The sequence below is a fragment of the Urocampus carinirostris genome, chromosome 8, assembly GCF_059441175.1.
Source record: "Urocampus carinirostris isolate Australia breed hairy pipefish chromosome 8, RoL_Ucar_1.0, whole genome shotgun sequence".
NCBI lineage: Eukaryota > Metazoa > Chordata > Actinopteri > Syngnathiformes > Syngnathidae > Urocampus > Urocampus carinirostris.
In genome coordinates this window covers 45108437-45135264 of record NC_142356.1, presented here as the reverse complement: position 1 = coordinate 45135264, position 26828 = coordinate 45108437, and the positions used below count along the sequence as shown (strand labels likewise).

Sequence of the window (26828 nt, the reverse complement as noted above, 5' to 3'; positions counted from 1 at the left end):
AACAAGTCACGTTAACACTTACATGTGAATGAGTCATGCTAACAACTTCATGTTAACAAATCATGCTAACTGCTACATGCTAATGGAAAATGCTAAAGAGTCATGCTAATGGTTACATGCTAACAACTACGTGCCAGAGTCCACCCCCAACTTCCACAATTGCTACAGAAATTGACTAGTTTACAGCTTTTTATTTTGGAGGATAACTATATTTCCCAAATGACTGGTAAAAGAAACTGATGAGAAGAACTGGAGGCCTTTTCCAGTCAAGAGCACTTAATTCTTGGTCAATGTCCATGAATTCATGGATGCTTTAACCGGACGGGCTGAGTTCAGCAAGGACACTGCCTTTTTCATTGAGCATTAAAACCGAGAATGGAGAGGAAGAAATGAGAAAGTCTAACAAATACATTCCGGTTAATGGACAAAAAAAATCTAGATAGATAGATAGATAGATAGATAGATAGATAGATAGATAGATAGATAGATAGATAGATAGATAGATAGATAGATAGATAGATAGATAGATAGATAGATAGATAGATAGATAGATAGATAGATAGATAGATAGATAGATAGATAGATAGATAGATAGATAGATAGATAGATAGATAGATAGATAGATAGATAGATAGATAGATAGATAGATAGATAGATAGATAGATAGATAGATAGATACTTTATTCATCCCCGAAGGGAAATTCACATTTCCAGCAGCATCCCTGAGCTGAGAACAGTACAATAATAAGCCAAAAGAATACAATATACAAATACCCAGTGTGACGTGCAAATGCCCCTATTCAAGTATTATAATTATTTATAATCATAATTTTGCCAAGGGGCATACCCACACACTTTAGCTCCATTCTCAGCTATAATGAACTGTAGTGGTGAATTATTCCACACAGTCACTAGCAGGATTTTTGAAAAACAGGGTTGGTATGGGTGCTTGAAATCCTGGAAAATGCTTTAATCTTAATGTTGTTTTTTCATTGTTTTAAAAGTGCTAAAAGTTTGGGAGAAGTGCTAGCAAATGCTTGAATTCGTTGCCATGCTTCTTGGCATTTTTGACTTGTTAGACAACGCATTAAATCAGGGGCGTCCAAACTTTTCAGAAACCGGGTGAGATTTGGTCGCCTGAAAATAAGCTTTTGGCAAATTCCCCCTTCTTTGCTGGACAAATTTTCTTGACATTTTTCATGACAGTCTTTAATAAATTCTATACCTCGTAGCTCTTCTTTGTCGCATTTTTATTTGACTCGCGGGGTCTCGTGAAAAAGAGCTGCTTTCCCCTTATAACAACTTCCAGTTGCTTCACCTTTTCACAACGGTCGTTTTGTAGTCAGCGTGTTAAAACTGGCAGTGCCTCTATATCAGCGGTGGCGAACAAGTTTGACACAAAGAGCTGAAATTTTTAACTGTGAGAGTCAAAGAGCCACACCACGCACTGACCTGCCATGACACACAGACACACACAAACACACACAATTAAAAACATTATTTCCCATAACACATTCCTCTCCTTACAATACAAGTATTGCTCTTGTGTTGATTTCAAAGAAAGTGTCCACCCTCAATACACACACAAAAAAAACTAAACATGAAAAAAGGCAAAGAGCCACAGTATATAGAAAATGTGATGAGGCAAAGAGCCGCATTCTTATTGGCCAAGAGCCGCATGCGGCTCTAGAGGCATGTGTTCACCACCCCTGCTCTGTATATCATATTCTTTGAAACAGCGACAGAGTCTTGGCAAATTAGGCAAATTCAGTTGTTTTGGATTTATACTCCAAATCCTATTTGTCGTGGAAGCGGCAGCCCTCACAGTCAACTTCCATCCATCATTCCACTATCTGCACCGGTTATCATCAATAGGGTCGCGGGGGTGCTGGAGCCCATCCCAGCTATCTTCGGGCATTGGGCAGGGGACGCCCTGAACTGGTTGCTAGCCAGTCGCAGGGAACACAGAGACAGACACTTGCTCCTTCACATCGAGGGCACAAATTGGACCTGACATGCATGTTTTTGGAAAGTGTGAGGAAACCGGTGTGCCCGGAGAAAACCCAGGCAAAAGCATGGGAAGAAAATGCAAACTCCGCACAGGAGGATTCGATCGCATGACCTCAGACCTGTGCCACGCATGCGGTAACCACTAAGCCGCCTTGCCACCCACAGTCAACTTTTTTTTTTGTTTACAGTCGCCATGTCGGAAATGAGGTGGGCTAAAATTTTCACAGAAGGCTAAGGGCATGGTGCCCAAAGGCTACTGCCATCATCTGGTAAAATGTTGATTTTATTATAATTCCCAATTTTTTTTTAGACATTTATTTTGTACTGCTATCAACATTACTGGCGGGACACATATTATTAATTTCATGACAGAGGCTGCGGCCGAGTAAAAATTTGATCAGGGGCTGTAACTGGCCCCAGGGCTGTACTTAAGACATCCCTGCACTAAATGGAGAAAAAAAATCAACTCTGCTTGAAAATGACTCTGATACGCCTGGTGGCTTTGCATGTGTTCTTCACTCGTGTGTAACTGCAGCTGGCAATAGTTTATATGGTGTTGTCATCTGAGGCGTCATCACCCGAAAGGACAAGTGAAGAGATTAAGATTTTGGGGTACTGCAGAAATTTAAAAATTGGCTTTGAAAGTGCTTACAAAGTGCTTGAATTTGGCCATGAAAAGCATGTACAAACCCTGGAAAAAAGACCTAATGTACTAATAAATAGTTGCAGATTAATTAGAATATTGATTATTGGTCGAATAACAGGGGTGGGCACTTAAAAGCTCTGGCTTCAGCTTACTCCCTTTGGGCTCATGTTTATCTTCACTGGAGATCAAAATAAGAGAACAACTCATTTTGAAATTATACCATTGTCACTGTTCCAGAGTCAAAATACATTTTATTGTGGCCCTATCATGGTACTAGAACACCTTTTTCACAAAATGATTAAAGGCATTTCACCCCCAAAAATATTTTTTAGAAAATTCACCTATCCAAATTAGAGAACACAGTGGTCAAAATTAGAGAACAACTATGACTTTGGCATAGAAAAAAAATCTCAAGATTAAAACAGTCAGCAATGAGTAAGAAGTGTCCAGGCCTCTGATCATAAATGATTTCAGCACATCAGCATCCACAGGAGAACACTAGTCTCACACATTGCTCTTGTGTGATTTTGGTCCATTTTTTTCCAGTTTCCTCCACAGTTTGGTGATTGTAGTGGGTTTTCAGACCATAACTTTGTCACCAAGGGTTTTCCAGAGGTTCTCTATTGGGTTGAGATCAGTACTCTACGCAAGCCATACCATTAATTCAATTATTTCACCTTCAAGGAAATTCTTTACCCGATTTGCTGTGTGACATGAAGCATTGTCCTGCATGAAGACTGCAGGCTAATTGGGCTATGAATACATGTGAGGACCCATGTGCTGTTGAAGAAGGTTTTGATACACATTTGCATTAATTCAGCATTAATTCAGCATAAATTAGCTGTGCAAGAGACCCTAATCCGTCTGCAGAAAACATGCCACAAACTATGACACTTCCTTCCCCACTTTCCACTGACTTTTTTTTTACCCACTTTGGGTTTAGTCGTTCTGCAATGTGACCCCAAACATAATGCTTCCTATTAGACCTAAATAAACTAATTCTGCTCTCATACCTGAAGTGAACTTTAGACCAATATCCACACAACATGCTCCCCGACAAAACTTTTGATTTTTTTTTTCTTTTTTCTTTTTTTTTTGTTAATGAAAAGTTTGTAAATTATCTGCTTTGACAGGGGTCAGGGACATATAGCTCATGAGTCATGTTTGCCTCAGAGAGAAAATAGAACTTGAGCATTTATTTACATGCAGAGCCAATTGTTGCACATGCAATGCAAAGGCAGTACTGACTGATTGAAGGGTTTGGTCCAGTATAAATAGGACACAATTTTAACTAGTTTACAGTCAAGGTGTCACACCAACAAACCCCGTTTTTGGCTATAAATCGCTAAAAAAATCCTTTATGTGGAAGCTTGTTAAACATTCTATGTTCACTGTTGAGACACTTTATGACAAAAATCCACCAAAATGTTGGGACACTTAATGACTTAAAGCCACCAGACAAATATTAAACATCCAAAAGCTCTGGCAATGCAATTGGGTGAGTGGTGGGAATGAGCGGAGCTATTCACTGGGCGCGCACACTCCTTCTATTTGCTGAGTGCCGTCTGCACTAAAGGTAAATATGTTAGAATTCTCGTTTGCAGTATTTTGTGACATTTTTACAATAAACTTTGCCTGCTTGTATTGAAACCATTTTTCCAGTCAAAATGAGCCTCATTGATTGATTGATTATTGCTCCAGCGAAGGTCGGGGGGTCCCGTCCCTGTGCGTTGAGCCGACCAGATGAACCAGGTTTTTCCAATGCTGGCGGTCTTGTGCCAGCTGTTCTGCATCCTCTACAGCAACTCCGTGTTGTTGGAGGTCGCCCGCAACGACGTCGAGCCATCGAGTGCGGGGTTTCCCTCGTGTCGTCTCCAGCCTGCTGCCTTTGGGTCAAACTGGAGATTGGCTCGTGTCGGATGGTCTGGTGGTAGACGAAGGACATGGCCAAACCAGCGGGTGCGGCGTTGTGCGACCAAGGAAGATGCTCGGGGTTGGCACGTGCGGGCTCTAAGCTCTTTATTGGAGACTCGTTGGGGCCACCTGATGTTCTCGACGGTTCTGAGAGCCCTGCTATCAAAGCCGTCGATTCTTGTGGCCAGGGTGTCGTTCAGGGGCCATGTTTCTGAGCCATAAAGCAGGATAGAGAGTACGGCGAGGTTGTAAATGCGGAGCTTCGTCTTGCGTTCGATGGTCTGGTGCCGCCAGAGTGGTTTCCAGAGAGACTGCAGAGCAGATGCTGCCAGGGCTCTTCTGCGGAGAATCTCTGGTTTTAGGTCCCCATTGTGTGTCACCATGGACCCCAGATACACAAAGCTCTTGACAGGCTCTACGATGTCGCTACCAATTTGGATGGGAGGTGGATCTGGTCCATCACCAACATACATGAACTTGGTTTTCGTCCAACTCACTTGGAGGCCAAGCCGCGTTGCCTCTTCGCTGTAAATGCCCAGAGCGTCTTTCAGCTGGCTGTAGGAAGTGCTGAGCATGATGGTGTCGTCAGCATACTCCAGGTCAGTCAGGTGGTAGTTGCCGAAAGACACTCCGGGGATGCGCTCACTAACCCTGAACATCAGATGGTCGATGATGCAATTAAAAAGGTCGGGAGCAGCCACGCAGCTTTGACGAACGCCGCTGGAGATAGTAAACCAGTCGGAATCAATGCCGTTGATACGGACACAGCTCTCTGCGTTGCTGTAGAGTAGCTTGAACAGGGCTATGATCTTGGGTGGTGCTCCGAGAGCTTGGAGGATGTTCCACAGTGAAGAGTGGCAGACGGTGTCAAAGGCGGCCTTCAGATCAATGAATCCGATATATAGATGGCGATCTTTACGGAATTCACGGGTCTTCTCTATCAGCAGACGGACGGCAGAGATGTGGTCCGTTGTGGAGCGGTTGGGCATAAAGCCAGCCTGCTGGGGACGGCGGCAGCTTCTGATTGCTGGAAGGGCACGGCTGAGCAAGATCCTAGTAAAGACCTTGCCCGGGATGGAGAGTAAGGTTATACCTCTGTGATTTCCACAGACAAGCCTGTCACCCTTGCATTTCCAGAAGGGCATGATGACTCCTCTGGTCCAGTCGGTGGGCAGCTGCTCCGATTCCCACACCTGGTTGAATAGGCAGGTTAGCCACTCCACCATGCCATCACCGCCGGCCTTGAGCATCTCGCCGGTAATGGCACAGATGCCGGGGGCTTTCTTTGTGTTCAGCTTCTTCAGAGCAGCTCTCACTTCCTCGGGTGTTACAGGGTCTGTGCAGCAGGCGTCGCTAGGAGGTGCTGTGTTTGCAGCCACTAGGAGGGTGGGATCAGCCGGGATGGTGCTGTGCTGCAAGAGGAGGCTAAAGTGCTCCTTCCAGCGCACGAGACAGTTGGCTTCTGTCATGATGAGGTTGCCGTCTGAGTCTTTTACCAGGGCTGTCTTTATGTGTGGGCCGCTACGGGCTTGGCGTAGTAGACTGAATACGCGGCTCATGTTGTTGTTGTTGGCCGCGGACTCAAGCTGTTGGGCTTCTGCCTGCCAAAACCTCTCCCTATCTTCAGCAATGGCCACATTGCGCAGGCGGTTCAGTCTCCGATAGTCCGTGAGGTCGCCTCGGAGCCGGGCCTCACGCCGCTGGTCTATGATGTTTAGTGTCCTCTCTGATATCCAGGGCTTTCTCGGGGAGGATCGCGGGCGTCCGAGGACATTGTGAGCAGACTGGAGGACACTTTCCTTGAAGGCCGCCCAGTCTGTCAGCTTGTCAGGAGCCAGGGCATCGAGAGTGCGGCGGATGGAGCAACTGAAGTCTCTGGCGATGTTGGGGTCGCTGAGTCGGGAGGAGTCGGGGCGAGGCAGAGTCTTGTGCTGGTTGGCTCGGAGCTTTAGCTTGAGCTGGGCCACCAGCAGACGATGGTCTGTGTTGCCAAGCTGTGCTCCTCTGAACACCCGGCAGTTGGTTACAAACGACTTCCAGCGTCGTGATATCAGGATGTGGTCCAATGCCTTCCTGGTTCTGCCATCTGGGCTGTACCACGTCCAGTGATGGATGCATTTCCGGGGAAACCAGGTGTCAGCAACACAAAGGTTGTTTTGGTGGCAGAGGAGGAGGAGGCGGTTGCCATTGTCGTTTGTTGTGCTGTCAACGAAGGTGGTGCCGACAGGTAAGCCGGGGGGCCGATCATTGCTGGATAGAGTGGCGTTGGCATCAGTGAGGATGATGGTGACATCGTGTGGTGGGGCTTGGTCGACAGCCTGGTGGAGTTGGTCAAAGAACGCGTCCTTCCCATCCTCATCAGCGACATCAGTGGGGGCGTAGGCGACGATCACTGTCATCTTGCCGTGATGGTGGAGGAAGCGAGCAGACAGTAGTCTGTCGCTTATTGGTGTCCAGCTGATGAGGGACCTACGGAGGGCTTTTGGAATGGCGAGAGCCACACCGTAAAGGCCGGTCCGACTCTCGGGGCCACTCCAGATGTAGCAATGGTTGCCAGCTGTTGTTTCACCATTGCCTTGCCATCGTACTTCACAGAGCCCTGCCAGGGTGATGTTATAGCGACAGAGCTCTCGGGACAGCAGGGTGGCAGCTCCGGGGCGAAGGAGTGTCTGGACATTCCAGGTGGCGACACGGGTCTTACGACGAAGGTCGATCCGTACTCGTTGGTCGGGGGCAGGCTGGGGTCCGTTACCGTGTTGGTCAGTCCGGCTTCTTTCTCTGGTCAGTTTCGTAACAAAGGGGGTTTTCTCCTGGGTGAGTTGTTAGCCCTCCGCAGGATAGTCGGTTGGTGGGGCTGCCACCTCACAGCGTACCGACACGCTGGGGTCTTTGTTTGTCTGGAACCTACCCCGGAGACCGGCCCGCCATGGGTGACCCTACCAGGAGCAAGCTCCCGACGGTATCGCTCTCCAGGGTCACTGGAACACGCAAGCCCCCTCGCCGCATCAAGGCCAGACCCATCCGAGGGGGAAATGAGCCTCAACACTCTTAAATAACTGCGAGCGGGAGACAAATTGTAAGTGGTATATTTGTATTGATAAGGGACACAGGTATTATTAATTTATCGATTCCATCAAAACAGCAAACATCAAGGGCAGCATGGCGGATGAGTGGTTAGCGCATTTGCGGCACACTTCTGAGGTCATGGATCGAATCCAGCTACCAGTCTTCTTGTGCGGAGTTTGCATGTTCTGCCCGTGCTAGTGTGGGTTTTCTTCCGGGCACTGCAGTTTCCACCCACATTCCCAAAACATGCATATAAGGTTCATTGGACAGTCCAAATTATCCCTATGTGTGACTGAGCAAATGAGTTGTCTGTCTCTGTGTGCCCTGCAACTAACTGGCTGGCAACCAGTTCAGAGTGTCCCCTGCCCACTACCCAAAGATAGCTGGGATGGGCTTCAGTACCCCCTTGACGCTACTGAGGATAAGTGGTGTAGGTAATGGATGCATGGATCAAACATAACACTGTAAAATAAAATGTGCTGAAGAATTAGCTTTGTCTATTGAGCAGGTTTGGGGGTTTGTTGAATTTTGTCTGCAAACGAAAATTCTAACATATTTACCTTCGGTGCAGGCAGTGGCTGAGGAGGTAGAGTGATTTATGGGATCTACCTAGTGGAGATTCACTTAATACGGGTGATTATTGTCTTGTTGTGAGGGGGCGTCTCCCCCTGGTAGAATTCTCCCACCGTGGTCTGCTGCGTGTCTAAAGTGGAGGGATCTCTATCTCTATCTCTGAGAGATAGCAAGGCAAAGAAAGGGGGGTGGGAGACCGAAAGGTCTTGTAGACCTTAGTTATGGGTCACCAAAAGTGAGAGGATGCAGAAGTAACGTGACTGAGTGCATAAAAAGAGAAGATTGGAAGGATAATGACTAAAAGGAAGGTTGATGTGTTAGCTTTGAGCGAAACAAAGATGAAATGAAAGGGTGAATTACAGCTTGGAGGTATGTATGGTAGAAAGTCTGGAGTTACGGGTGGAAATGCTAGAGAAGGAGTGGCTATGCTTATGTTTGAGAAAGCAAAAGATAAACTGGTGGAGTGGAAAGAGATATCTTCCAGATTGATGTGGGTAGGGTTAAAGTGGGGTGTAGAAGTACGGATGCAAGTGCAAATGGACCTAAATCAAAAAGAAGTGCTGAGGAGAGAGAGGAGCTCTGGAAGGATTTGTCCGAATGTGTGGCAAGTGCGAAAGAAGGGTGGAAAGTGGTAATACAAGGTGACCTGAATCCTAGAGTTGGTGATGGAACTGTTGAAAATGTGTTTGGTAGATATGGAGTACCAGGAAGAAATGAGAGTGGGAATAAATTGATTAAGTTATGTGTGGAAAATTAGTTGGTGATTGCAAATACATTGTTTACAATGAGGGACGTTAATAAGTATACCTTTGTCAGAATGGGTGGTGGTGAGATGTTTGACAGAGCACTGATGGATTATGTAGTGGTTAGGAAAGGGATGTTAACTAGATTGTTGGATGTGCATGTTTACAGAGGTGAAATGATTGGTATGTCTGTTAATTTTTATGTGGAAGGAAAACTGAGAATAGATGGATCGTGGAGGGCTAGTTATAAGAAGAGTGTGAAGGTAGAGGTGAAAATGTCAGAGTTGAATAAGGCAGAAAAGGAAAGAGAGTTTAAGGAGAGGATAGGGGAAGATTATGAACTATTAGGAGAAGAGAAGTGGAGAGTGGAAATTGAATGGAAGTGGTTTAAAGAGGCAGTGTTGTGGAGTTCGAAAGAAGTGTGTGGAATGAGAAAAGTTGGCCGAGGTATTAGGAAAGGAAGCAAATGGTGGAATGATGATAGATAGATAGATAGATAGATACTTTATTCATCCCCGCAGGGAAATTCACATTTCCAGCAGCATCCCTGAGCTGAGAACAATACAATAATAAAGCAAAAAGAATACAATATACAAATAGCCAATGTGACATGCAAATGCCCACTGTAGCGTGTTGTATAGAATATCTAAATAGTGCTACACAGAATACATATTGCAATAAAATTCGGTAATATGCAATGTAGGGGGTGTGGTATAATGTGGGCTTTTACTCTGCCGGGTAGAGTTAAAGAGCCTCATGGCATGAGGAAGAAAATATCTCTTCAGTCTGTCCGTAGTACAAGACAGTGACAGCAGTCTGTCGCTGAAACTGCTCTTCTATCTGGAGATAATGCTGTGTAGTGGATGCGATGGATTGTCCATGATTGACCGTAGCTTTTCCAGTGCCCGTCTCTCAGCTACTGTGGTCAGGCTGTCCAGCTCTGTGCCCACAACAGAGCTCGCTTTCCTCGCCAGTTTATTGAGACGATAGGCATCCTTCTTCTTGACGCTGCCTCCCCAACACGCTGTCGCATAGAAGAGGGCGCTTGCCACAACTGTCTTATAGAATATTTTCAGGAGCTTTTTGCAGATTTTGAAGGAGGCCAGCCCTCTGAGGAAGTAAAGTCGGCTTTGGCCTTTCCTACATAGAGCTTCTGTGTTGGCAGTCCAGTCCAGTTGGTTGTCCAGCTGCACACCCAGGTATTTGTAGGTCTGGACAAATTCTACACATTCTCCTTTGATGGTTACAGGAACTTGGTGGTGTTCAGGTGCAGGTGGTTTGCGTCGCTCCATCGGACAATGTCCTGAATCAATTTCCTGTACTCCTCCTCCTGCCCATTTCTGATACATCCCACGATCGCAGTGTCATCAGCAAACTTTTGCACATGGCAGGACTCAGAGTTGTACTTAAAGTCCGATGTATACAGAGTGAATAGGAACGGAGAGAACATGGTCCCCCGCGGGAATCCTGTGCTGCTAACCACAGTGTCTGATGTACAGCCCCCCTGTTTTACATACTGGGGTCTGCCTGTCAGGTAGTCCATAATCCATTCTACAAGGTGTGAGCTAACTCCCATCTCTGTCAGTTTCCTACTCAGTAGCAGAGGCTGTATGGTATTGGAGGCACTGGAGAAGTCAAAAAACGTAATCCTCACAGCCCCCTTAGCCCTATCCAGGTGAGAGAGGGATCGGTGTAACATGTATACTATAGCATCCTCCACTCCCACCTTCTCCTGGAAAGCAAATTGCAGAGGGTCGATGGCGTGACGGACCTGTAGCCTCAGGTGGTGCAGCAGCAACCGCTCCATGGTTTTCATCACATGTGATGTCAGGGCAACCGGCCTGAAGTCGTTGAGTTCCTCAGGTCTTGATTTCTTTGGGACTGGGATGATGTAGGATGTTTTCCGCAGCTGAGGGACCCTCCCCTGTTCAAGGCTCAGGTTGAAGATGCGCTGTAGAGGGTCTTCCAGCTCAGACGCACAGGATTTCAGCAGTCGGGGGGATACTCCATCTGGACCAGCTGCCTTGCTGGTTTGCAGCCTCCTCAGCTCTCCACACACCTGGGCTGCAGTTATTTTGAGTGGGGGGATGTCCTCCATGCTAGTGTCCAGAGGGGGAGGGGGAGGGACAGCTGCAGTACTCAGGGGTGAGGATGAGGCGGTCAAACCTGTTGAAAAAGTTGTTCAACTGGTTGACTCGCCCCACATCTACATCCACAGCCACACCCTGCTTGGTGCTGCAGCCAGTAATTGTTTTCATCCCTTCCCACACCTCCTTCATGTTGTTGTTCTGCAGCTTTTTTTCCAACCTTCTCCTGTACTGCTCCTTCCCTTTCCGGAGCTGGACTCTGAGCTCCCTCCATACTCGTTTTAGCTCCTGCTGATCACCATGTTTAAAGACCCTCTTTTTTTGGTTCAGAAGGCACTTGATGTCGCTCGTGATCCAGGGCTTGTTGTTGGCATAGCAGCGTACAGTCTTTATAGGAACAACATTGTCCATGCAGAAGTTAATGTAGTCAGTAGTGCAGTTTGCCATCTCCTCAATGTCCCCACTGCGGGACCCTAGCAGGACATCCCAGTCCGTACGTCCAAAGCAGTCTCTCAGCCTCAGTGGACCTTTTTCTAAAAGAGCGTGTGGTTGTTGGTAGCCTCCTCACTTTTGGTTTGTAATGAGGTTTAAGAAGAATGAGGTTGTGGTCTCCTTTCCCAAGGGCAGGCAGTGTCGTTGCACCATAGGCATCTTTGATGTTCGCATACAGTAGGTCAATAGTCCTATTTCCCCTGGTCTTGCAGTCCACATACTGGACGAAAGAGGGCAGTGTCTTATCAAGAGTCACGTGGTTGAAGTCCCCAGAGATTAACATTGCAGCCTCCGGGTGTTGTGTTTGTAGTTTTGCCACAGCGGAGTGGATGACTTCACACGCTACTTCCGCATCAGCGCGCGGTGGGATGTAAACAATAACAGCAATGGCGTGTCCGAACTCTCTGGGCATGTAATAGGGACGCAGACTTACGGCCAAAAGTTCCACATCACGGCAGCAGATAGAAAGCTTTGTTTTTACATGCCCGGGGTTACACCACCTCGTGTTCACGTAGCTAGCCAGTCCCCCTCCTCTGCGCTTCCCACTGGCTTTTGTGTTTCTGTCAGCCCGAACAGCGCAGAAGCCGGTTAGCGCGACGTTAGCGTCCGGGTTGCTAGATGTGAGCCACGTTTCCGTAAAGCAAAGCAAGCTGCAGTCCCTGTATACTTTGATGTCTTTCACAAGCACAGCCAGTTCGTCAATTTTATTTGGTAGGGAATTGACATTCCCCATGATTATGGACGGTACCGAGGGCTTATATCGCAACTTCGCCGCTAGCCGCTTAGCCTTTACCTTAGCACCGGCTCTGCACCCCCGGTTGGGTCGCCTCACCTCGTCAGGTAAAAGGGGGACCGCGCCGGCTCGAGAATTCCTCAGGTCGAGGAGTTGATTCCCCGAATAAACGCATTTTTGTGCGTTAAAACCCATATCCATAGGATAGAAAATAATCCAAAGTGCCGCAAGTGTTGCAAGGCAGACACTGAAGATGTAAGCAAAAAAACAAAACACTAAATCACAAAAGTAGCGAAAATAACACGGGAGCTGCTGGAGTGGCTGCCATTCGCGCCGGCGCCGGAAGTACTGAATTATGATACATGCCTTTGAGGAGTGGCTGCAAGATAAGAGTGGTGATGCATATGGACAGTATATAGTGACAAAAGGGTTGGTAAAAGCGGTGGTGGGCGAAGCGAAGAGGAAAGCAAATGCTGAATGGTGTTGAAAGGTAGGAGTGAACTTAGAGGAAGGAGAAAAGTGTTCTGCAAAGAAGTGAAAAGATTAAATAAGAGCAAGTCTGGAAAGGAAGAGAAAGTGAAAGATAAGGATGGTAGATTGCTGGTTAGCGGTAGTGCAGGACGAGATGGGCAGAGTATTTTGAGGAGTTGTCGAATGTGGAGTATGGGAGATAAGTGAGAGTCGAGGCGATCGGTGGTATGGGGAGAATGCCCGTGTTGGGTGATTATAATCTGAAGCCTGTGGAAACATGGGAGGTGCAAGAGGCAGTGAAAGAAATGAAAGGGGGGAAGGCGCCTGGGTTTGATGGTTGTACTGCTGAATGCTTGAAAAAAGGTTTGTTCTCTGTGCCGTATGGAAGAGTCTTGATTAAGAGTGACAGGAAGAACGGATGAGTTGGTGATGGAGGAGCTGAGTGGTTTCAGGAAAGGAAGAGGATGTGTGGATCAGGTGTTTGTAATACAACAGGTGTGTGAGAAATATTTTGCAAAAGGTAAGGATGTTTATTTGGCATTCATGGACTTGGAAAAGGCGTATGACAGAGTTGATAGAGAGGCGATGTGGCAGGTGATGGTAATGTATGGAGTGGGTGGAAAGTTGTTGGAAGCATTGAAGAGTTTTTATGTGAACAGCAGAGCATGTGTAAGAGTAGGGAGTGAGACAAGTGAGTGGTTCCCTGTGTTGACTGGTGTGAGACAGGGGTGTGTGATGTTCAATGTGTACATGGATGGTGTGGTAAGAGATGTGAATGCAAAAGTATTTGGCAGAGGTGTGGAAATGATGGATAACAATTGAACAGTGTGGCAGGTGAGTCAATTGTAGTTTGCAGATGACACAGCGTTGTGGCTGTTTCTGAGGAAGCATTGAGAAGGTTGTAATTGAGTTTAGAAGAGTGTGTGATAGGCGTAAGTTATGTGTGAATGTTGAGTAAGAGTAAGGTGATAAAGTGTTCATGTGATAGAGTGGGCATGGCGTTAGAAATATGGTTGCACGGACAGGTGCCAGAAGAAGTTGAAAACTTTAGGTACTTAGGTTGTAATGATGAAATGAAATGATATGCATTTATATAGCGCTTTTCAAGACTTCCCAAAGCGCTTTACAGTGTGCTTCAGGTTTCCCAATAGCGGCCCTGCAGCCACGTAAGGCGCTAACCTGCGTATTGGGGGCATTAGGGGTTCAGTGTCTTACCCAAGGACACTTCAACATGTAACACGGAGGAGCTGGGATTCGAACTGCGATCTCTTGATCCCAAGACGAGCGCTCTACCTCCTGAGCCCATTGTGGCTGCAGTTGGTGGAATGGAGTGCGAGGTATTGCACAGAGTGAATCAAGGAAGCAAGGTTTTGGGTGCTCTGAGGAGAGTGATGAGCAACAAGAGTATAAGTAGGGATGTTAAGATGGGACTGTATTAGAGTGTGATTGTGCCAACTGTGTTGTATGGTGCAATGACTTGGAGCCTGAACGCAGATTTAAGAAGGAAGTTAAATGTTTTTGAGATGAAGTGTTTGAGGAGTATGTTAGGAGTGACAAGATTGGATAGATTTAGGGATGAAATAGAGATAGAACTGGAGTAGTCGTGGAACTGAGCAAGCGTGTGGATAAGTGTTCTGAGGAGAGTGATGAGCAACAAGAGTATGAGTATGGATGTTAAGAGGGGACTGTATGAGAGTGTGATTGTGCCGACTGTATTTTCTCCGATTTGACAAGGAAAATAAATATTTTGGAGATGAAGTGTTTGAGGAGTATGTTTGGAGTAACAAGATTGGATAGATTGAGAAATGAAATTACGAGAGACAGAACTGGAGTAGTAGTGGAACTGAGCAAGCATGTAGATAAGAGAGTACTCGGTTGATTTGGACACATGGAGAGGCTGGATGAGGAGCGATGTTGAAAAGGATCTACAGAGCAGAAGTAAATGGAAGGAGACCAAGAGGAAGGCCGCGATTGACGTGGATGAATGGTGTTATGAGTGCTCTGCAGGAAAGAGGTCTAAATATAGAGAAAGCTAGAGCTCTTGTTGGTGATAGGAGTGAGGGAGAGGTGTTGTGAAAGGATAGTGGGATGTTTAGACGCATTCTAAGTGATGGGCATGGCACCTGTATGATGCAGTAGGAGTAAACCAGTGAAAGCTGTCGGGCCCTGCTGTTGAACAGAAGAATGTGTTGTGTCACCTTGACCTGAATGACATGGCCGCTTTCTTGTGTCCCATTTCATCTGGGCCTAGCTGCTAAGTTGAGAATGAAATGAAATGATCTGCATCTATATAGCGCTTTTCAAGTCAATGACTTCCCAAAGCGCTTTACAATATGCTCCACATTTCCCAATAGCGGCCTTGCAGCCATGTAAGGCGCTAACCTGCTTATTGGGGGTATCAGGGGTTCAGTGTCTTACCCAAGGACACTTCGACATGTAACACGGACGAGCCGGGATTCGAACTGGGATCCCTTGATCCCAAGACGAGCGCTCCTGAAGCTACTGCCGCCCCCAAGAAGGCTACCACACAGACCAGCGCTTCCGAGCATGTTCCTGACCAATGCCAGATCTATCGTTCACAAAATTAGTGAATTTGAGCTGCGGATCGCCACCAACAGCTTCGTCCAGAATTGCAGTATTTTTGTCATCACGGAGTCTTGGCTTCCCCGACGCCGCAGTCCAACTAGCAGGACGCACGCTACACCGGCACGACCGAAAAAAAAAACAGGGGTGGGGGACTATGCGCTGCAATAACAGCAGAATCATTGACACACACTCCTCACCCGATATAGAGATTCTAGCAGTATCGGGTAGACCCTTCTATCTACCGAGAGAGCTAACTGTGGTCATTTTGATTGCTGTTTACGTTCCACCGGATGCTAATGTTAGCATAGCGCTAAATCTTCTGCTCGCCGCTATCAATAAACAGCAGCTTGCACACCCCGACTGAGCTTTTATCGTCGCCGGCGACTTTAATCAGGCATGCCTTGTCAAAATCATTCAATACGTGGACTGTGCAACCAAGGGGAAAAGCACTGGACCGTGTGTACATCGGGGAGAACATGCAAACACAGGTAGCTGTACATGTGTACAGAGCTTCTCCCCTCCCCCCACCTAGCTGGATCCGACCATCTCTGTCTGTCCCTCACCCCTTCTGGAGAAAAACAAAGCCTGCAACAAGGACAATACAAACATCTTCTTTGTTCCTTTATCTTCTTTGTTTTCTTCTATTCTCACTGCAAAATGTGAACCTGGAGTGCCACGTCCAATTTCGTTGTCAACCCATTTTGTAACAATGACAATAAAGGTATATTCTCTATTCTATTCTATATCTATATTATATATCTTGTATGTGTATGGACGATTAAATTATATTTATTTGGGTTTTACATTGGATTTGCGGGTGACCAGATCGCCCATCATGTGGGGCTGAATATCCACTGCCAGAAATAATCCAATACAGCCTTTTTGTCTCTAATTTATCACAAAGGAAGCAATCCTGGAAACATATTGTATTTTAGCTTTGATTTATCAATTTTGCAGTTCATTGATAACGATTGATGACTCCGAAGGAAAATCAAGACACAACAAAATGCAACATGGTTTGTTGTTACAAACCAAGATTTATTTACATGGCATGGAAAATCAAATCAATAAACCAAGGGCCTTGTTGACAAGACAACAAGAGAGGGGGGGATTCTGTAGCTGTTCAAAGTACTAATCAATAAGCCCAATATCAAGATAATCAACTCATTTAAAATAATCAGTAATTACTTTATAGCGTGTCAGAATGATATTATTTATGCCTAGCACCAAACAGTTGAGTTATCCTTTTACTAACTTTTAATGAAGCAGGCCAGTTTTGGTAAGCTTAAAATGTGTGAGGGTCGACTATTTACCCTGGTATTCTTGGACTAGTTTTTAACAAATTCACCCTCTGTAAAAGGTTTGCAGTGTTTTGAGTCAGCGTCGCAACCGCATTTTCATTTGACTCCCGTGAAAAAGCACTGCTGTGCCATTAAAACAGCGTCTTGTTGCTTCCCTTTTTCACAGCATTCACTTCCAGTTAGCTTTTTGTAGTCACCATTAGATATCAACCGATTATCAGGCAGGGCGATTATCGGCACCAATATTTGGGAATTTGACGGATATTGGTATTTTTTTTTCAATGCGACGAGACAATTTTTAATGCTCAGAGCAGCCTAGCCTCTCCATGGCTCTAACTCTTTCCTTCCTCTCCTCTTCTTGCTACCCACTCTGCGCCCTCTGCCTGGATGAGGCACCGGTTAGTGGAACCACTGAAGCAGGAACTACCAGGGAGCCGATGCAAGTTAGCTAAATTCTGGGTAATGTGATCAAACTTTCTTGTCTTCGTTAAAAGCCTCTCTGCAGCATTTTGTATTTGTGTGCACTTGATTTTGGACTTTGGAAAACCCGAGATTAGTACATTACTAAATCGAAACGGGAGGTAACAAACACATCAATTCTAATCTCCACATTAGACCGGGACAGAATAGGGCGATTTTTAGCAATACTATGAAGATGGAAAAAAGCTGTTCTAATAATATTCTTAACGTGTGTTTAGAAGGACAGATTGGAGTCATATGTGACACCAAAACTTTCAGCTGAGGCACTCTGGGTGATATTAAGTTTGTTTGTCATATTTCGATGGACCAAATTAACATTTTGGTCTTTTCAGGGTTGAGGCGGAGGGAGTTATGTGACATCCATCTTTTTATCATAGTGAGTCAGGCCTCCGAATGTCTTTGCCTGTCTTGTTTCACAGTAATTACTCTTAATAAATTTTGTTTATTATTTTTGTCTTCTTGTTTTTCAAAAAAACATATAAATACAATACAGAAGGCCGGACAATTGCGGCATTTTGTGTCTGCTGCCGGCTGGATAAACAGCAGCAGAAGAGTAATGAAAGTCTGCAATTTTTCATCCTTGGTAACGCTGGCCCGCTTATCTAATTATGAAATGAAATGAAATGTTTATTGAAGGTATTGTTGGATACATTAATCAAAACATGACACAAAAAGAAAAACTAATGCTGAGAGTGAGCATGGCCAAATATGGTCACCTTACGCCCCCTCCCCTAAGGAAATTTGACAGATCTGTTTCTGCCAACCTTTGCTTAAAGGTTTGCACCGTATTTGCACTAATAACCCGGTCAGGCAAAAAATTCCAAATTTTTGGTATCCTGAAAGAAATAAAGTTTCCATGCAAGTTGCTGGTAGGTCTAGGCACCCGTAACTTATATCTGTGACCACGTAAACCATCAACACGACAGAACTCAAAAAATTGATCAAAAGGCACATCGATCATTCCATGCAGTACTTTGAACACAAAAATTAAATCAAATCAAATTCTACGGAGCTCCAAAAAGTCCAAGTTCAGTCTTTGTAGTCTTTCCGGATATGACAAGCTGTGCATTCCAGGTATCCGCTTCGTATACCGTCGTTGAACTCCTTCCAGTAGGTTAATGTCCTTGAGTAAGTAAGGGTTCCACACAACGCTGTTATATTCTAACCCGGGTCTAACATAAACGCAAAACATTCGAACTAAGAATGCTGGGCTCTTGTTGTAAAAGTTTCTGTAAATGTTTGATGCTATGTTATTGGCTTTGTTGGTAATTTTGGCGATATGCGTGATAAACTTTAAGTTTGAAGTAAGAGTGACACCCAGATCCTGATGTTAAGTCAAGTCAAGTCATTTTTATTTGTATAGCCCTTAATCACAATTAGTCTCTAAGGGATTCACAAGTTATTACATATAAGATTAGGTTACTCGTATGCTATAGAGTAGAAGTGAGTTTTAAGCCTAGATTTAAACATTTCCACCGAGGTTGCAGATCGGATCTCAGGGGGAAGAGCATTCCACAACACCGGTGCCCGGATGGAGAACGCTCTCGAACCAGCGGAACACTTCTTGGCTCTTGGGATCACCAGGAGACCGGCGCTCTCGGAACGAAGGCTTCGGGCCGGGACATAGGGGGAGATCAGATCTTAGAGATATGAGGGGGAAAGTCCATGTATGATTTTGTATAGTAGTAGGAGAACCTTAAAATCGCATCTTAGGCTAACAGGGAGCCAATGCAGGTTAGCCAAAATTGGGGTGATGTGATCGTACTTTTTTGTCCTTGTTAAAAGCCTCCCTGCAGCATTTTGTACCAGCTGAAGACTCTTGAGTCTGGTCATCGGAAGACCGGAAAGTAGTGCATTACAGTAGTCGAGACGGGAGGTAACAAACGCATGAATTATGATTTCCGCATCCGACTGAGAAAGTATAGGACGAATTTTAGCAATGTTACGGAGATGGAAGAAAGCGGTTCTAGTAATTTTCTTCACATGTGTTTGAAAGGACAGATCAGGGTCGAAAATGACACCTACATTTTTAAGTGAGTCACTCTGTGTGATGTGGCAATTGTCCAAGTTCACTGCGGTTTTAGAGAATAAGTCACGGCATTTAGAAGGACCAATAACTAACATTTCAGTCTTTTCAGGGTTAAGACGCAGGAAATTGAGTGACATCCACTCTTTTATCTCAGTGAGGCAGGCCTCCAAAGTTCCACAGTTTAGTGTGGCAGATTCCTCCATCGGGAGATAGAGTTGAGTGTCATCTGCGTAGCAATGGAAACTGATATTATACTTACGAATAATATCACCTAGTGGAAGCATATAAATGCTGAAGAGAAGGGGGCCAAGCACTGAACCCTGCGGAACACCACAAGTAACACTAAATGGCTCAGATGTCAATTCGCCATATTTAACGCAGTGTGTCCTATCTGAGAGGTAGGATCTGAACCATAATAGGACGCTTCCTGAGAGACCAATCCATTTTTCCAACCGTTCTAGCAAGATAATATGGTCCACTGTGTCAAATGCAGCACTAAGGTCCAGCAGCAGCAAAAGTGATGATGCGCCCGAGTCCATTGCCCGTAGGAGATCATTGGTTACCTTAATCAGAGCTGTCTCAGTAGAGTGGTTAGCCCTGAATCCTGATTGCATTGATTCAAAGAGATTGTTCTCGGACATGAAATCATTCAGCTGCTGTGCCACTACTTTTTCAAGTATTTTAGAAAGAAACGGTAGGTTTGACACAGGTCTATAATTACATAAGTTTTCTGGATCTAGGTTGGGTCGTTTCAGTGTGGGTTTAATGACAGCGGACTTAAAAGCAGCTGGAACTACACCTGAGGCGAGTGATATGTTTAAAATATTTAGAACTGAAGGTGCAAGAACGCCAAAGAGACCTTTGATAAGTGAACCTGGAAGTGGGTCGAACTGGCAAGTCGTCGGTTTGGCCGTATTCACCATCTGTTTAAGATTTTTGAGTGACAGTTCACTAAAACGGGACAAAATACCTAGACAGCCACCATGTCGTGCATCTAGAGATTTGAGTGCTTTAGTATGTGTTGAATTAATACTGTCTTTAGCAATTTCTTCCTGTATGCTTTGGATCTTCTTAGTAAAGAAGACCATTATGTCGTGGGCAGAATGGGTGGAGCTATCTGGGATAGTCTGTTGCCTTGTTAGCGATGCTACAGTGTCGAAAAGGACCTTGGGATTGTTCTTTTGTGACGCAATCACTTTCGAAAGGTAGGCTGATTTTGCAGAGGCCAGGGCCGCTTTATACTTCAACAAACTATCACACCAGATTTGATGGAAAACTTCAAGCTTGGTAGCGCGCCATTTTCTTTCAGATTTCCTGCATTCTCGTTTAAGGGATCTAGTTTCATCATTAAACCAAGGTGTGCGTCTTTTAGGTCGTGATTTATGCCGGATGGGCGCAACTGAATCCAGGGCATTGGCCAGGGTAGCGTTAAATTCATTTAGGAGTGGTTCGATGGAGCCTATGTAGGAAGGAAAGGACGCAACTGCTCCTGGAAGAATATTGGAGAGCTCAGAAACTGTGCCCGTGCTTATATTGCGTCCGGTGAATCCTTCAGTTTTTTTGGTACTACATTCAGCTAGCACCTCAAATGTAACTAAATAATGATCCGAGATAACTGTAGTACACGATAGCACCGCCATGTTTGAGGTTGAAACTCCTCGAGTCAGAACCAAGTCGAGCGTGTTTCCATCTTTATGGGTTGGCAAATCAACCAGTTGATTAAAACCAAAAGCATCAATTATAGACTGAAACGCAACAGTGAGTGAACTGAGTGGGGAGTTCATATGAATGTTAAAGTCCCCCATAATTATAATTTTGTCTGCGTAGGTTACTAGTTCAGACAAAAGTTCAGCAAATTCGTTTAAGAAAGTTGTGTATGGTCCTGGTGCGCGATAGATAGTTATCACATAGATTGACAATGGAGAGGACCTCATAACAAGAGCCTCGAACGACTTGTGGTGAATGTGGATCTTTGGTGGGACACGTACAGCGCGGTTACATTGGTGCCGTGACCAAGATGGCGACTGCGCATGGATACATGCTTGCGGCGAGCTCTCCAGCTAATCTTCTATTTATTGCCGTTCTCTTGTCTTTTTTGCTTTCACTTTTGGACACATGTGTGGCCAAAAACACTTACAGTAGGGACGAACTTATTCGGTTGGGTGGGCGTCTAAATTTCGATTATTCGGGCACTTTTTATACCGCCCATGATATACCGAGCGAACTTCAAAGAGACCCGGCATCCTTGTGGACAGCTATTCCTCTTAAAAAACGGCGGCGGCGGCCCCGTAAAGAAAGAAAACAGAAACGTGGTTGCCGTGCAGGTAGATGTGTGAAGCGTGTGAAGTCCAAGCAGCAAGATGGACGCGAGGATGTAACTAATTCCACCATTCATTCCTCGCCGGACAACCGACGCTTTGAACTCAGCGCTCACGAGCGGCCACAACGCCGGGAGCTTTTGAAGATCTCGACAAAGACTACAAAGAGTTCAGCTAAGTCAAATGATTCAGCAAAGCTGAAATTTGGTCTGTTAAATATTAGATCGCTTGCTCCAAAAGCTTTACTTGTTGATAACATTATTCGTGATTATAAACTTAACTGTATGGGTCTTTGTGAAACGTGGTTACGCCCGGATGAGCACTTAGCGCTAAATTATGCCTCTCCCCCAGACTACGAGAGTAGTCATATAGCACGCACGCTGAAAAGAGGTGGTGGTGTTGCGCTAATCTCTGAAAAATCGCTCAAATTTAATACACGTACCTCTAATAATTACAAAACGTTTGAGGCTCTTGTGATGCGGTCCCCTCAATTGTCAATTGATGTAATAACTATCTATCGTGCACCTGGGCCATACACAACTTTCTTAGACGAATTTGCTGAACTTTTGTCTGAACTAGTAACCTATGCAGACAAAATTATAATTATGGGAGACTTTAACATTCATATGAACTCCCCACACAGTTCACTTACTATTGCGTTTAGTTCTCTAATTGATGCATTTGGTTTTACTCAACTGGTTGACTTGCCAACCCATAAAAATGGGAACACGCTAGACTTGATTCTGACTCGAGGAGTTTTAACCTCAAACATTATGGTGCTACCGTGTACTACTGTTATCTCTGATCATTATTTAGTGACATTTGAGGTGCTAACTAAATGTAAAGTTAATAAAGCTGAGGGATCTAGCGGACGCAATATAAGCACTGGCACAGTTTCTGAGCTCTTTGAACTCCTTCCTGGAGCAGTTGCGTCCTTTCCTAAATACAATGGCTCGATTGACTCACTCATGAATGAGTTCAATACCACCCTGACTAGTGTGCTGGATTCAATAGCGCCCATAAAACTAAAATCACGTCCTAAAAGACGCACACCTTGGTTTACTGAGGAAACTAGAACCCTTAAAAAAGAATGCAGGAAATGGGAGAGAAAATGGCGCGCTACCAAGCTTGAGGTTTTCCATCAAACCTGGTGTGACAGCTTGTTAAAGTATAAAGCGGCCCTTGCCTCTGCAAAATCGGCCTACCTTTCGAAGGTGATTGCGTCTCAAAAGAACAACCCCAAAGCCCTTTTTGACACTGTAGCATCGCTTACAAGGCAACAGCCTATCGCAGACAGTTCGACACACTCTGCTCAGGACTTAATGGTCTTCTTCACTAAGAAGATTCAATGCATACAGGAAGAAATTGCAAAAGATATTGTTAGTACCACACGTATTAAAGGACTGAAATTTACAGATGCACGACAGGGTGGCTGCCCTGGGAAAATGGCCGGTTTTAGTGAACTGTCACTTGATGATCTCAAACAAGTGGTGAATGCGGCCAAACCGACAACTTGCCAGTTCGACCCGCTCCCAGGTTCACTTATTAAAAGTCTTTTTAGCGTCCTTGGGCCTTCAGTTCTAAATATTATAAATACATCACTCTCCTCAGGTGTAGTTCCAGCAGCTTTTAAGTCCGCCGTTATTAAACCCACACTGAAACGACCCAACCTTGATCCAGAAATATTAAGTAATTACAGACCTGTGTCAAACCTACCTTTCCTCTCTAAAGTACTCGAAAGAGTAGTGGCACAGCAGCTGAATGCTTTCATATCGGAGAATAACCTTTTTGAATCCATGCAATCAGGATTCAGGGCTAACCACTCTACTGAGACAGCTCTGATCAAGGTAACAAATGATCTCCTAATGTCAATGGATTCTGGCGCTTCATCACTTTTGCTGCTGCTGGATCTTAGTGCTGCTTTTGACACAGTGCGCCACAATATCCTACTAGAACGGTTGGAAAAATGGATTGGTCTCTCAGGAGCTGTCCTCTCGTGGTTCAAATCCTACCTCTCAGATAGGACACACTGTGTTAAATATGGTGAAACGACATCTGAGCCCTTTAATGTTACCTGCGGTGTTCCGCAGGGTTCAGTGCTCGGCCCCCTACTTTTCAACATTTACATGCTTCCGTTAGGTGATATTATTCGCAAGTACAATATCAGCTTCCATTGCTATGCAGACGACACTCAACTATATCTTCCGTTGGAGGAATCTTCCACACTAAACTGTGGAAATTTGGAGGCCTGTCTCACTGAGATAAAAGAGTGGATGTCACTCAACTTCTTGCGTCTTAACTCTGAAAAGACTGAAATGTTAGTCATTGGTCCTTCTAAATGCCGGGACTTATTCTCAAAAACTGCTGTGAACATTGACAAATGTCACATCACACAGAGTGACTCAGTTAAAAATTTAGGTGTCATATTTGACCCTGAACTATCCTTTGAGATGCATGTAAAACAAATTACTAGAACTGCCTTCTTCCATCTTCGCAACATTGCTAAAATCCGTTCAATACTGTCTCAGTCTGATGCGGAAACATTAATTCATGCATTTGTTACCTCCCGTCTCGATTACTGCAATGCACTACTCTCCGGTCTCCCGAAGTCCAGAATCAAGTCTCTTCAGCTAGTACAAAATGCCGCAGCGAGGCTCTTAACCAGGACAAAAAAGTACGATCACATAACACCGATTTTGGCTAACCTGCATTGGCTCCCAGTTAGCCAAAGATGTGACTTCAAAGTTCTCTTAGTATTGTACAAAATCATACATGGACTTGCTCCCTCTTATCTTTCAGATCTGATCTGCCACTATGTCCCGGGCCGAAGCCTACGATCTGAGAGTGCTGGTCTTCTGATGATCCCGAGAGCAAAGAAGTCTTCTGCTGGTTCGAGAGCGTTCTCCATCCGGGCACCGGTGCTGTGGAATGCTCTTCCCCCTGAGATTCGATCTGCAACCTCAGTGGAAATGTTTAAATCTAAACTTAAAACTCACTTCTACTCCATTGCATACGAATAACCTACTCCTCTTGTCGGTTGAAAATAGTTTGTGTAATATAGTGTAACAATCTGTGAAGCCCTTTGAGACTCTTCGTGATTTAGGGCTATACAAATAAAAATGACTTGACTTGACTTGACTATTAGAGGTACGAGGAGTAAATTTGAGCGTTTTTTCAGAAATGAGCGCGACACCGCCACCCTTTTTCAACGTGCGTGCTAAATGGCTGCTCTCGTAATCTGGGGGAGAAGCATAATTTAGAGCTAAATACTCATCCGGGCGTAACCACGTTTCACAGAGACCAATACAGTTAAGTTTATAATCGCAAATAATATTATCTACAAGTAAAGCTTTAGGAGCGAGTGATCTAACATTCAAAAGACCAAATTTTAGCTTTGAATCATTTGACTTAGCTGTAGCCTTTGTGGAGATCGTCACGAGATGCCGGTTTTGTGCGTTGGGCTTCGGGTGTCGGTTGACTCGCAGAATCGACGAAGAAATGATGGTTGGATTAGACAGATCTTCATGTCGTTGCTCCATCAACTTCACACGCTTCCCTGCACGACATCCTCGCTTCTGTTTTCTATCTTTTCGCCGTCTTCGTCTCCGATTTTTCTTCTTTTTCTTCGGTGGAGCGGGAAAGCAGGGCGAATCCGAGTCCCTTTGGAGCTCATTTGGGATGTCGTGGGTGGTATAGAAAGTGCCCGAAAAGTCGAAATTTAGACACCCACCTAGTCGGATGAGCTCCTCCCGACTGTAGGTCTTATTGGCCACGCATGTATCCAAAAAGGAAAGCAGGAGGACAGTGGTAAATAGTTCAGTAACAACATGCAAATCATGATCATTAATGTTATACAGCGGAACAGAACCATGTAAAAACGACTGTGCTAAGCATTTATGAGATGACAATTGCAGTTGCCACTTTTCGGACCAAAGAAAAACTGATTTAATGTCATTTTGGAGAGAATCAATTGTTCTTGTCACCTGGGTTTTTGGTAAGAAACCCGACCGTTTAGCATCATCGGCAAAAATTGAGATGTCACTACTTTGAATGGCCTCAGGTAGGTCGTTCACAAAAAACAGAAATAATAATGGTCCTAGTACTGAGCCCTGCGGTACCCCACTCCAAACTTCCGACCACGCTGAAAGAACATCATCAATTTTTACGCATTGTTTACGATTTGACAAATATGCTGTTATCCATTCAAGCAGTTTTCCCCTAATACCATAGCATTTCAGTTTTTGTAAAAGCTTGTTATGAGACACTTTATCAAAAGCCTTGCAAAAGTCTAAGTAAACAACATGACCAGCCATATTGTGAACAAAAAACCTACTGGTAATATTATTCAAATGAGCTATTAAGTTAGTCATGGTAGAATGTCCGGACCTAAACCCATGTTGTTTAAACGTAAAAAGATTGTGCTCCTGTATAAATTTCCATATGGCATCTGAGATAATTTTCTCAAACACTTTACAGACGCAGCTAGTCAAGCTAACTGGTCTATAGTTGGCTGCACTTGTTGTGCTCCCCCCATTAAAAATCGGTATGACAATAGCACTAAGCCAGTCCTCAGGCAGCTGTGAATCCTCAAAAGATCTAGACAACAGGTAAAATAATGGTTCACATAAAAAGTCAGCAAGCTTTTTAAGCAAGAAATTTGGAATTTTGTCAGGGCCGGCTGAAAATTTGCTGGGAAGTTTTATCAAGTATCTATGAATTAACTCCTTTGAAAGTTCCACAGAATTTAAAACAGCTGTAGTTCTGCTGGGAAAGTCGGGTGAAACACCATTGTCACGACCAAAAACACTGGCATACTGATCATTTAATATACAGACATTGTCAGCATTATCTGTAGCAACGGTACCGTCAGATGCCTTCAGGTTGGGAATAGATGCCCTAGAAATTAGTTTACGGTTGATGTATAAAAAGAATTTACGAGTATTATTAGCCTCTAAAACTTTATTTTCCTCAGCCACCCTTTCCCGCCTGATGGCCCTCCGCAGTTCCCTTGAGGCATCTTGATAACTTTCCAAGTATGCCAACTGATCACGTTTATAAAGCTTGTGAATAAACTGCTTTCGCCTATGCAATTCAGCTATATCCCGGTTGACGTGAGGTGTAACAGCAACTGAGGGTACGTATACAGATATCAAAGTGTAAACAACAGATTTAAATATTGCCCACATTTTCTTCAATATTCCCACAATTATCAAATTAGAGGTACCAGTTGACACTAGACAGAAAGTATCTCATGCCATGTAGATCACAGTCGAGCCAACGTGCCCGCATGCAAAGACTTAATGGGAAACCGGTCAAGCTGCTGCTCACTTTTAAATTGAAATCAACTTTTCATCACAAAAAAACGTTAGTCACCTGAGA

The 26828-nt window shown here is 44.8% G+C and overlaps 1 long non-coding RNA gene and 1 pseudogene across 1 annotated transcript; both read left to right on the top strand.

The window, feature by feature from the left end:
• The window catches only part of LOC148361994 (testican-3-like), a 68244-nt pseudogene that overhangs the window by 15728 nt on the left and 25688 nt on the right, over positions 1 to 26828 (top strand).
• On the top strand, positions 21101 to 24582 carry LOC148361995 (uncharacterized). The gene is made up of 2 exons (XR_015851183.1): positions 21101 to 21617; positions 24249 to 24582. It is a non-coding gene; the product is annotated as an uncharacterized LOC148361995 (long non-coding RNA).